Source organism: Nicotiana sylvestris, chromosome 2, assembly GCF_000393655.2.
Source record: "Nicotiana sylvestris chromosome 2, ASM39365v2, whole genome shotgun sequence".
Classification (NCBI taxonomy): Eukaryota; Viridiplantae; Streptophyta; class Magnoliopsida; order Solanales; family Solanaceae; genus Nicotiana; species Nicotiana sylvestris.
This window is the reverse complement of record NC_091058.1, coordinates 10,269,308-10,281,629: the sequence shown is the minus strand read 5'-3', so window position 1 is coordinate 10,281,629 and position 12,322 is coordinate 10,269,308.

Sequence of the window (12,322 nt, the reverse complement as noted above, 5' to 3'; positions counted from 1 at the left end):
TGGAACAGCTGGAAAGGAACCTTACACCTAAACCTGTGGCGAGGCCGAATGACGCCCCGTGGGCACCCAAATTCAAAACTCTGAAACATTCATAGTTTGAGTCTGTATTTTCCTTCTCTTCAGAGTCTGTTGTCCATTGGAGTTTGTATTTCCCTTTTTTGGCATAAAGTCTGTAGTCTGTATAAAGTCTATCAATTTCTTTTCAAAAATGTTTTGCCTTGTAATAAAACGTTTTTCTAGTAAAGGTTGAAAAATCCAAAAATGGTGTCTTTATTTTCAGCACTTGTGGCAGAACTACACCCGGTCTGATTCATGTGGGGACATGATACGTAGGCAATCCACATAAGATTCGACCACCACTAAAAAGAAAAAGAGAAAAGGCAAAGTGAATAAAAGAAAGGAAAAGAAGAAATAAAAAGAGAGATAAAGAAAGTTTCAGAAACACTTAAATGAGGCACAAACAAAGTAAGCCGGAATGACGCATGCGGTCGAAGCAAAGACATGTTAGAAATGGTTAAACTGCCTAGGAACATTGCATCCCCCAACGTGAAATTGCAATATGTGTTAAACTCTAACACTAACAAGTTTGTTATTTATTCAGAGATTTCGAGCCAGTTATTTTGTTAGAACGTTCTGGCTGATTACCATTACCAAACAAGCTCCAAAGGGCCCGTACTAAAAAGCATGACTAGTCAGACCAAAGTGTCGAGGATAAAAGGACGGAGAATCAAATGCTGAAGAAGGAAATGGATAAGATGAGACAGGAGATGAAAGAAATGCAGCTGGCCTTAGCTAGGGTACAAAAAGTGTTTGGCCCTCCCGTTACTCCCACTCTCCCACCAAGACACACGCCAGAATACCCTCCCCCCGGCCCTTCGACAAGCTTCCCCAGTCACCAATACTATCAGGGAAGAAATGCCTATGATCCCCAAGCTTCACAACCCAATCAGAACCCTCATCCACCAAATGTTCCTATTTTCGTGGCACCCCCACCAGCCATGCTGCAAAGATCATCCAGCGAGCCGTTGTTCTAGGCTCACGATAACCAATATTACCCACCTGAACCAACCTTCAAAGCACCCGAGCCTCATACTTATAATACTCACTTCGAGATCCCGGTAGAGACTGAAAAGCCAGCTAAGAGCCTAGAGCAAGACGAAGTGCTTCAAAAGTTTAAAAGCCTGGAGAAGTCCTTCAGGAATCTCCATGGGTTAGGCAACCAAGTCAGTGTGGCCTACAAAGATCTGTGCCTATTCCCCGACATTCAATTGCAGGCAGGGTTCAAGATGCCAAATTTTGATCTATACGAGGGGCACGGTGATCCAATGGCACATCTGCGAGGTTTTTGCAGTAAGATGAGAGGGGTCGGGGGAAAAGACGAGTTATTGATAGCTCATTTTGGTCAAAGTCTAAGCGGGTCTGCGCTGGAATGGTACATAAGACAGGATCCTAGCAGGTGGTACACCTGGGACGATTTGGCACACGTCTTTGCAGGCCACTTCCAGTACAACCTTGAGATCGTCCCTGACCGTCTCACATTGCTGAAACTTGAGAAGAAGCTCGGGGAAAGCTTCCAAGAATTTAGGTTACGCTGGAGAGAGCAGACGGCAAGAGTTGATCCTCCGATGAGAAATGGGGAAATGGTGGACTACTTTCTGCAGACTCTAGAGCCAACTTACTTCGGTCACCTGGTGACGTCAATTGGCAAGTCTTTCAACGAAGTAGTAAAAATGGGCGGTATGATTGAAGAGGGACTTAAGTCCAACAAAATCCTGAGCTATTCGGCGATTAAAGCAACAACTTAGGCCATCCAGAGCGGCACGGGAGGTGCGCTCGGAAAGAAGAAAATGGAAGATGTCGCAACAGTCGAGGCAGGTACTTGGTCCAGATCCAGATGCCCCCCCCCTCACTACCAACCTAGACCTCATCACTCAAATTACCCACACATTCCATACAGCCCTCCACAACCCTACTACCCACCACAAGAGCCGCATTTCTCTGTCCATCACGCCCAAACTTACACCCAGCCCCCGGCTCGCCCGCAATGGGGTGCGCTGGCTCCCCAAAATACATACCCACCTCCACAAAACACATATCCACCTCCACAAAACACATATCCACCACCCAGGGCCTACAGGAATCCTTCGGGACCAGGTTTTCGTGGGAATCAGACTTTCAAGAATGAAAGGGTGCAGAGGCAGAGAACATTCACTCTGATGGGAGATACCTATACTACTCTGTTCCACAAATTGAGGCAGTTAGGCCTATTGAGTCCTGTGGAGCCCAAATTGCCAAATCCCCTTCCCAAAAATCTGGACCACTCGGTAAGCTATGAATATTGCTCGGGGGCTCCCCGGGCATGACACTGAGAAGTGTTGGAAGTTGAAGACTGTCGTACAAGATCTTATTGACACAAATAGGATCGAGGTCCAGGAGCCAGAGGCACCTAACATCAATCAGAACCCGTTGCCGGCACACCGTGAAGCCCACATGATCAAACTAGTGCACGAAGGAGGGAAGCTCAAGAAGCCCTCACAAACGGTAATGATGATCTATGCCAGTCCGAAAGAAAATTCGATCAGTGGGAAAGCGGTAGTACAGTTAGAAAGGGTAGAAGGCAAGCCAGTGGTGGTGATGGGGAAGAGTTCGTCTGATGTTGCCAAGAATCCAGAGTCGGTCAAAGTAACGGTGCAAGGGATATCAAGCAAGCCAGTAGCCGTGAAGGGGGCATGCATAGGACCAGTTGTTATCAGGCCAGTAATGCAGTTGCCGATAATCAGCGAGAAAGTTGTGCCATGGAGCTATAGTCAAGTAATGGTAATGCATAAGGGGAAGGAGGTTGTAGAAGAAATATGTGAGGCACAGGGGTTAACTCGCTCGGGAAGGTGCTTTGCTCCCGCAGAGTTAAGAAGGGCCAATCCAGTAGCGACAAAGAATCTAGTTACCGAGGAAGAGGCGGAAGAATTTTTAAAGAAAATGAAGGCGCAAGATTACTCCATTGTCGAGCAGTTGAGGAAGACCCCAACACAGATCTCATTGTTATCCTTGTTGATCCATTCAGATGAGCATCGCTAGGTATTGATGAAAATTCTGAATGAAGCCCATGTTCTGGATAAGATCTCTGTGAATCATCTGGAGAAAATAGCAAATAAGATTTTCGAGGTCAACAAGGTCACTTTTTCAGACGATGAGCTGCCCGTGGAGGGTACAGAACATAATAGAGCCCTTTATTTGACTGTGAAGTGTGAAGACTCGGTAGTCACTCGAGTACTGATTGATAATGGGTCCAGTGCCAATATCTGTCCTTTGGCCACATTGAACAAACTGAAGGTCGATGGTGATAGGATTCACAAGAACAACATCTATGTTCGAGGGTTTGATGGTGGTGGTACAGACACAGTGGGTGACGTCATACCTGAATTAGCAATTGGTCAAGTCGAGTTCACCATGGAGTTTCAAGTGTTAGACGTGGCAGTGTTATATAATCTTCTGTTGGGGCGACCCTGGATCCACGCCGCCAAGGCAGTGCCTTCTACATTACATCAGATGGTCAAATTCGAATGGGATAGGCAAGAGATCGTAGTACATGGGGAAGACAATGCAAGCGCCGTAAATGATGCCATCGTACCCTTAATAGAGACCGATGATGATAAGGGACCATGGGTTTACCAGGTTTTGATACGGTTTTAGTGGACAAAGTTCCCGAAGGTGAAAGCATCCCACTTCCCAAAATAGCAGCTGCAACTGTCATGGTAGCCTCGGAGATGTTGAAGAACGGGTTTGTGCCAGGCAAAGGTTTAGGGGCTGATCTTCAGGGTATTGTTCAGCAGGATTCTTTGCCCAAAAATCTAGAGACCTTTGGGTTGGGGTTCAAGCCTACAACAGGGATGTGAGACAAGCTCACAAGTTGAAGAAAAGAGTCTGGGTCATTCCCAAGCGAATCTCGCGCCTATCCAGATCATTTGTCAGAGCAGGTATCGGAAAGTTGTCGGTCCCGAAAGTTCTCGGACCACTGATTGGTCCAGATGGAGACTTGAATGAGGGCTTTGAAAGGTTGTTCACTGATATCAACATGATAGAAGCTGGAGAAGGGTCCAGTAGGTTAGATGTACAGTTTGTGGGGCCTAGGGCAAATATCAACAATTGGATGGCTACTCCCCTTCCTACCCAGAGGGAGTCTTGGTAGTGGGCTTTGATTTTTCTTTCTTGTCTTTTTTGGATTATTCTAGGGTTGTAATCCAGTTTTGTTTTGTATTCGGCAAAGTGTGAAACTCTGTTATCCCGTATTTTAATAAAGTGAAAGCTTTTGTTCTTCTTATTTTGTTTTAACTTTGTTTTCTTCTTTTCTCTTTCTGAACAGTTCTCTTTATATTGGTTCTAATGACATGGCATGCACAACGGATCTTCAACCCAGTCTAAAAAATCAATCTGATTCCGAACTAATTGTACAAACGGCCGATTATGATAATGAATCAGAATACGATGAGGATGAGATAAACAGAGAGTTAAGCCAGTTTGAAGAAAAATCCAAGCCCAACTTAAATGACACAGAAGCCATCAATTTAGGGGATGCAGATGATATCAGGGAAACTAAAATAAGCATCCACATTGTACCGAATATTAGGGAAGAACTAATCAAAGCACTTATTGAGTTCAAAGATGTTTATGCATGGTCGTATAATGACATGCTGGGGTTAAGCACGGATTTAGTGGTTCACAAATTGCCTATTAACCCGGTATGCCCTCCCGTCAAGTAGAAATTGAGGAAGTTCAAAATAGACATGTGTGTGAAGATTAAAGAGGAAGTAACCAAGAAGCTGCAAGTAAAGGTTATTCGGGTCACTCGATATCCTGATTGGTTGGTTAATGTGGTGCCAGTGCCGAAGAAAGATGGGAAGATCAGGGTGTGTGTCGATTACCGCAATCTGAACAGGGCAAGCCCAAAGGATAACTTTCCATTACCCAACATCTATATCTTAATCGATAATTGTGCCGGACGTGAGATCGAGTCTTTTTGTGGATTGCTATGCTGGGTATCATCAGATTCTGATGGATGAAGAAGATGCGGAAAAGACAGCTTTCATTACGCCGTGTGGGACTTATTGCTACCGGGTAATGCCATTTGGTTTGAAGAATGCTGGGGCAACGTACATGAGAGCAATGACTATTGTGTTTCATGACATGATACACAAAGAGATTGAGGTATACGTGGACGATGTGATCATAAAATCCAAGCATCAGGAAGACCACGTAACAGACCTAAGGAAGTTTTTCCAAAGACTTCGAAGGTACGATATTAAGCTCAACCCGACCAAATGTGCATTAGGTGTTCCATCTGGAAAGTTGTTGGGATTCATCGTCAGTCGGTGAGGCATTGAGTTGGACCCATCAAAGATCAAATCCATCCAAGATTTGGCACCGCCGAAGAACAAGACAAAAGTAATGAGTCTGTTGGGAAGGTTGAATTATATCAGCAGGTTTATTGCTCAACTCACAGCAACCTGTGAACCTATTTTTTGGCTACTAAAGAAAGATGCTGCGGTAGAATGAATGGCAGAATATCAGGAAACATTTGACCAAATCAAAGGATATTTATCAAATCCACCTGTGTTGGTTCCACCTGAACCGGGAAGACCGTTAATTCTTTATCTTACGGTCCTAGAAAATTCGTTTGGCTGCGTACTGGGGCAACACGACATTATAGGAAGGAAGGAGCAAGCCATCTATTATCTCAGCAAGAAATTTACAGGCTATGAGGTTAAGTACACTCAACTCGAGAAGATATGTTGCGCCCTAACTTGGGTGGCCCAGAAATTGAAGCATTATCTGTCATCATATACTACTTATCTCATTTCACGCTTGGATCCACTGAAGTATATTTTCCAGAAGCCTATGCCCACAGGGAGATTGGCGAAATGGCAGATATTACTCACAGAATTCGACATCGTCTATGTGACGAGGACGGCCATGAAGGCCTAAGCATTGGCTGATCACTTGGCCGAGAATCCTGTTGATGAAGAATACGAGCCCTTGAGGACGTATTTTCCTGATGAAGAAGTGATGCATATAGATGAGTTAGAAATGACCAAGGAACCAGTATGGAAGCTTTTTTTCGATGGAGCCGCAATGCGAAAGGAGTTGGAATAGGAGCGGTACTTATTTTTGAAACATGACATCATTATCCTGTTATGGCTCAGCTGCGTTTCTATTGTACCAACAACATGGCTGAGTATGAGGCTGCATTTTGGGTCTACGGCTAGCTGCAGACATGGATGTCCAGGACGTCTTGGTCTTGGGAGACTCGGACCTCCTGGTGCATCAGATTCAGGGTGAATGGGAAACAAGGGATTTGAAGCTCATACCATATCGACAATGCTTGCTTGATCTGAGTAAACGATTTCGATCAGTGGAGTTCAGACACATCCCAAGAGTTTATAATGAGCTCGTCGATGCTTTGTCCACTTTAGCATCGATGTTGCACCACCCAGACAAAATTCATGTTGACCCATTGCATATCCAGGTTCGTGATCAGCATGCATATTGCAACATGATAGAGGAAGAAATGGATGGCGAGCCATGGTTTTATGATGTCAAGGAATACCTCAGGATGGGGATATACCCGGAGCAGGCCACCGGAGATCAAAAGAGAGCCATTCGGCGACTGGCAAATGGATTTTTCCTCAGTGGAGGAGTGTTGTACAAAAGAACACCAGATTTGGGATTGCTGAGATGTATAGATGCTAGTCAAGCCACGACAGTTATGACAGAGGTACATGCTAGAGTTTGTGGGCCACATATGAGCGGATATGTATTGGCAAAGAAGATTTTTTTAGCAGGGTACTATTGGCTCACTATGGAGCGCGATTGTATCAGTTTTGTGTGGAAATGCCATCAGTGTCAGATACACGGAGATCTGATTCATTCTCCGCCGACAGAATTGCATACAATGTCAGCACCATGGCCATTTGTTGCCTGGGGCATGGATGTCATTGAACCTATTGAACCGGCAGCTACCAACGGTCATAGGTTCATTCTGGTGACCATTGATTATTTCACTAAGTGGGTTGAAGCTAAAACTTTGAAGTCGGTAACCAAGAAGGCAGTGGTAGAGTTTGTTCATTCCCATATCATCTGTAGATTTGGGATCCCAAAAGTGATCATTACGGACAATGGTGCTAATCTTAATAGCGGTTTGATGAAAGAAGTATGTCAACAGTTTAAGATTATACACCACAATTCCACCCCATATCGCCCCAAGGCGAATGGAGCAGTTGAGGCATCCAACAAAAACATAAAGAAGATACTTAGGAAGATGGTAGAAGGTTCGAGGCAATGGCATGAAAAATTACCATTTGCATTGTTGGGTTATCGCACTACTGTCCGTACTTCAGTAGGTGCAACTCCTTATTTGTTGGTATACGGAACTGAAGAAGTGATACCGGCAGAAGTTGAAATCCCGTCCCTTCGGATTGTTGCTGAAGTTGAGATTGATGATGACGGGTGGGTCAAAACCTGTTTGGAGCAGTTGAACTTGATTGATGAAAAGGGATTGACAGCTGTGTGTCATGGCCAGTTATATCAAAAGAGCATACAACAAAAAGGTGCATCCCTGGAAGTTTGAAGTGGGACAGCAAGTGCTGAAACGCATCCTCCCACATCAGGCTGAGGCAAAGGGCAAGTTCGCCCCAAACTGGCAAGGGCTATTCATTGTAACCAGAGTGTTGTCCAATGGTGCTTTGTGTTTAACAGATATCGAAGGGAAATGCGTTGACATGGCTATCAATTCTAATGCAGTTAAGAGATATTATGTATGATTTCGTTTAATTGTAATTGTTGTTTGTTTGCATTTGGCATGCTATCGGAGAATGAAATGACGGAGGCAATTTGTTCTTCCATCCAAACACTTCAACCTTTGCTTCCCCTTTTGAACCTTATTTATTCTTTCATACCCCTCTTTTGGAATCAGTAATGAAAATGAAAGAAAAAGAGAAGAGAAAAATAATGATAATAAAGACAAAAAAAAACTCACGAGAAAAACAAAGGAATTGGGAACTACATTTGACTTGACTCCTCAAAAAGGATATGTAGGTGCCTCACGGCTCGGTCATAGTGTAACAAAAATAAAAAATTCCCCAAGCAAGAAACTGGAGCAGAAGTTGTGTTTGTAATTTTGGGAAGGAAGTTTGATTCCAAGAGTTGTAATGTTTTACCCATCAAAATTATTTTGAACCTTTTTGATACCCCTTTTCTTTTTATCCATACACAAAAACCCATTATTGATGTCCAAAAAAGACCTCCCGATCAGTATCTGAAAAGTGCCAAGTCATACAAATTGAAGTCGGGAATAACACTCTGATCCCCAGCAGAGAAGAGGATCATAAGCTGGAAATGAATTGATAGCCGAAAGAATCCCTAGCAGAGAGAGTCATATCGGTAACACTCCAATCCCCAGCTGAAAAAATAAAATAAAATGAGAGAGTCTTATCGGTGAAAACCTCCACAGGCACCATAAGGTGACGGAAGTTGAAAGAAATAAAACGAGAGTCTTATCGGTGAAAACCTTCACAGGCACCATAAGACGACGGGAGTTGAGGGAAATGAGAGAGTTTTATTAGTGAAAACCCCTCGAAGGGCACTTTGAGGCGACAAGGGGTCAAAAGAGGCAAACAAGATAAGATTGACAAAAAGGACCCGTCGAGGCATCAAATAGTGCAAAGATGTTGAGTCGACAAAAGAATTGGGCGCTTACATATCCCCAACAAAGTAAGGCCATCAGAAAGATTGATTGATATAAATAGACTGGGTCGGTTAATCCAAAATGCATGACATGATCATTGGGATCGGTTGTACCATTCAGATAAGCTCTTTTTTTTTCTCCCCAACATTTTTCAGAAGACTACTCTTCTTTTATTTTCTTGAATTCATCATTTTTTATTTTTAAAGTCTTTATCTCCCCAACAGTTTGTTTTAAAAAGGATTTTCAGAGCTTATTACCAACTGCCAAGATGGTGCAAAAACACAATGTGGATAGGACGAGCCAAAGATAATGCAATGGAATAAGAAAGACGTTCGTTGCAAGACCAAACGATGGATTGGTCTAGGATTTTGGGGAGAGTATGGAGAAAAGTGGGAAGCAACAATTGGTGAATAAAGAATCGTCAAGAAACAAGAGCATCCCTGGCAGATTATCGACCAAGTTCCAAGAGGGTTGGACAATACGGAGCAGGGAAAGAAGAGGGGAAAACCATCCCCAGCAGGAATATGATCGCTAGCAGGAATATCATCCCCAACAAGCTTTGGTGATGTAATGGAACACAAAGCTGGGACAGGAAATGTTATAGATGATGGAAAGACATCATGATACAAGAAAGATTGTCAAACTGGGGCAGAAATTTTCTTTCATTTTGAAATCTTCTGGAAGTCTGGTACCCACTTGGGGAAGAAGCAAGATAACACAAGTTTGGGGAAAAATGGTATCCCCAGCAGTTTTTGGAAGAATGCCAAACAAGTTTCAAAGGAAGCATTTCGGAAGGAACAACAACAATATAACCCATTTTTAAGAAGTAGTTGAAGTCAGGAGCCCGCCTCGAGAATGGAGGTATTATATTTTTAAGAAGTAGTTGAAATCAGGAGCCCACCTGGAGAATGGAGGTATTATATTTTTAAGTCGTTGTTGAAGTCAGGAGCCCGCCTGAAAAATGGAGGTGTTATATTTTTAAATTGCTGTTGAAGTTAGGAGCCCGCCTGAAAAATGGAGGTGTTATATTTTTTGAGTTATAGTTGAAGTCAGGAGCCCGCCTGGAGAATGGAGGTATTACATTTTAAGTTGAAGTTGAAGTTAGGAACCCGCCTGGAGAATGGAGGTTGTTATATTTTGAAGTTGATGAAGTCAGGAGCCCGCCTGTAGAACGGAGGTTGTTATATTTTAAGTTAAAGGAGTCAGGAGCCCGCCTGGAGAATGAAGGTTGTTATATTTTAAGTTAATAAAGTCAGGATCCCACCTGTAGAACGGAGGTTGTCATATTTTAAGTTAAAGGAGTCAGGAGCCCGCGTGTAGAACGGAGGTTGTCATATTTTAAGTTAAAGGAGTCAAGAGCCCGCCTGTAGAACGGAGGTTGTCATATTTTAAGTTGAGGAGTCAGAAGCCCGCCTGTAGAATGGAGGTGTTATATTTTTAAATTGCTGTTGAAGTCAGGAGCCCACCTGAAAAATGGAGGTGTTATATTTTTTGAGTTGTAGTTGAAGTCAGGAGCCCGCCTGAAAAATGGAGGTGTTATATTTTTTGAGTTATATTTGAAGTCAGGAGCCCACCTAGAGAATGGAGGTATTACATTTTAAGTTGAAGTTGAAGTCAGGAGCCCGCCTGGAGAATGAAGGTTGTTATATTTTGAAGTTGATGAAGTCAGGAGCCCGCCTGTAGAACGGAGGTTGTTATATTTTAAGTTAAAGGGGTCAAGAGCCCGCTTGTAGAACGAAGGTTGTTATATTTTAAGTTAATGAAGTCAGGAGCCTGCCTGTAGAACGGAGGTTGTCATATTTTAAGTTGAAGGAGTCAGGAGCCCGCCTGTAGAATGGAGGTGTTATATTTTTAAATTGCTGTTGAAGTCAGGAGCCCGCCTGAAAAATGGAGGTGTTATATTTTTTGAGTTGTAGTTGAAGTCAGGAGCCCGCCTGAAAAATGGAGGTGTTATATTTTTAAATTGCTGTTAAAGTCAGGAGCCCGCCTGAAAAATGGATGTGTTATATTTTTTGAGTTATAGTTGAAGTCAGGAGCCCGCCTGGAGAATGGAGGTATTACATTTTAAGTTGAAGTTGAAGTCAGGAGCCCGCCTGGAGAATGGAGGTTGTTATATTTTGAAGTTGATGAAGTCAGGAGCCCGCCTGTAGAACGGAGGTTGTTATATTTTAAGTTAAAGGGGTCAGGAGCCCGCCTGTAGAACGGAGGTTGTCATATTTTAAGTTAAAGGAGTCAGGAGCCCGCCTGTAGAATGGAGGTGTTTATTTTAAAAGTTGTTGTTGAAGTCAGGAGCCCGCCTGGAGAATGGAGGCCGTATTATCTTTTAAAGTCAAGTTGGAGTCAGGAGCCCGCCTGTAGAACAGAGGAGTACATTTCAAAACGAAGTCAGGGGCCCACCTGTAGAACAGAGGAATAAATTTCAAGTATGAAGTTAGGAGCCCGCCTGTAGAATAGAGGACTACATTCAATTTCAAGTCAGAAGTCAGTAAAGCGGAGGGTTACAACAAAATATCCCCAGCATAAATTCCGCTGCAGAAATCAGGAGGAAGACTACAAGAGCAAGTTGAAGATAGATAAGATGTTGTAATCCCCAGTTTAGTCTAGCTACTTGTTTTCATTTAGCACGGTGTAATAAGGAGGTCGGAAAGCAGTAGTAACAGCATGCAGCAATAGTAACAGCGAAATTGCAGTCCCATGGTAGTCCCAGCTACCAAAACTTCCCGAACTACATTAACCTAATTCCCTTTTAGTCAGGGATATATAGGAAACCTTCGAAGCAAAGGTTCGGTTAAATCTTTCAAGAAATGCTTCACACGGAGTAGTCCAACGGGCAAAAATCGCTCGTATCCGCTCACTTTATCTTTGCACGAAAACCCTTCGTGTTTCTGGACAAAGAGGGGCAACTGTAAGCACGTGATTTTTGCCCTACCAGAAATACTCCCAAAAATTCAAAAAAAATGGTTTTTGTGTTTGTTTGTGATTTATTTGTATTTTTGTCTGTGCATGTTTATTTCTACTTTAATTAAGAAAAATACAAAAATATGTGTTGCATGTGCATTTAGGATTTAATTTTACAATTTAGGAATTAATTAAACAATCAAGTTTGTTTTATAAAACGGAAAATCACAAAAATATGTACTTTGCATTTTTAGCATTTAATGTCCAAATTGTGTGATTTTATCTTTATTGATGTTTAATTTCGTGTGATAATTATTAAGAGTTAAAATTTTTAGTTAATTGTCGATTTTATAATCTAATTAGGAGTGTTAGTGTTAGTGTTATTGTTGAAAAGGAAAATTTGAAAGAAAAATAAACAAGAAAAGGAAAATTCAGTTGGGCCAATTTGGCCAAGCCCAAATCCAAAACACAGCCCATACCCGCCCCAAATCCAGTCTGCCTGCGACCAATCCAAACGACGTCATTTTAAGTCAGTCAATCTCAACCATTCATTTGATTGGATCGGACGGTCCAATTCAACTCCTCCAATACCCGACCCATTCCCATCCAAAACCGATCCGGTCATCCAGGTAAGTGAAGCGATGTCGTTCCCATTAAGGAATGGATCCAAGCCGTTGATATTATTAG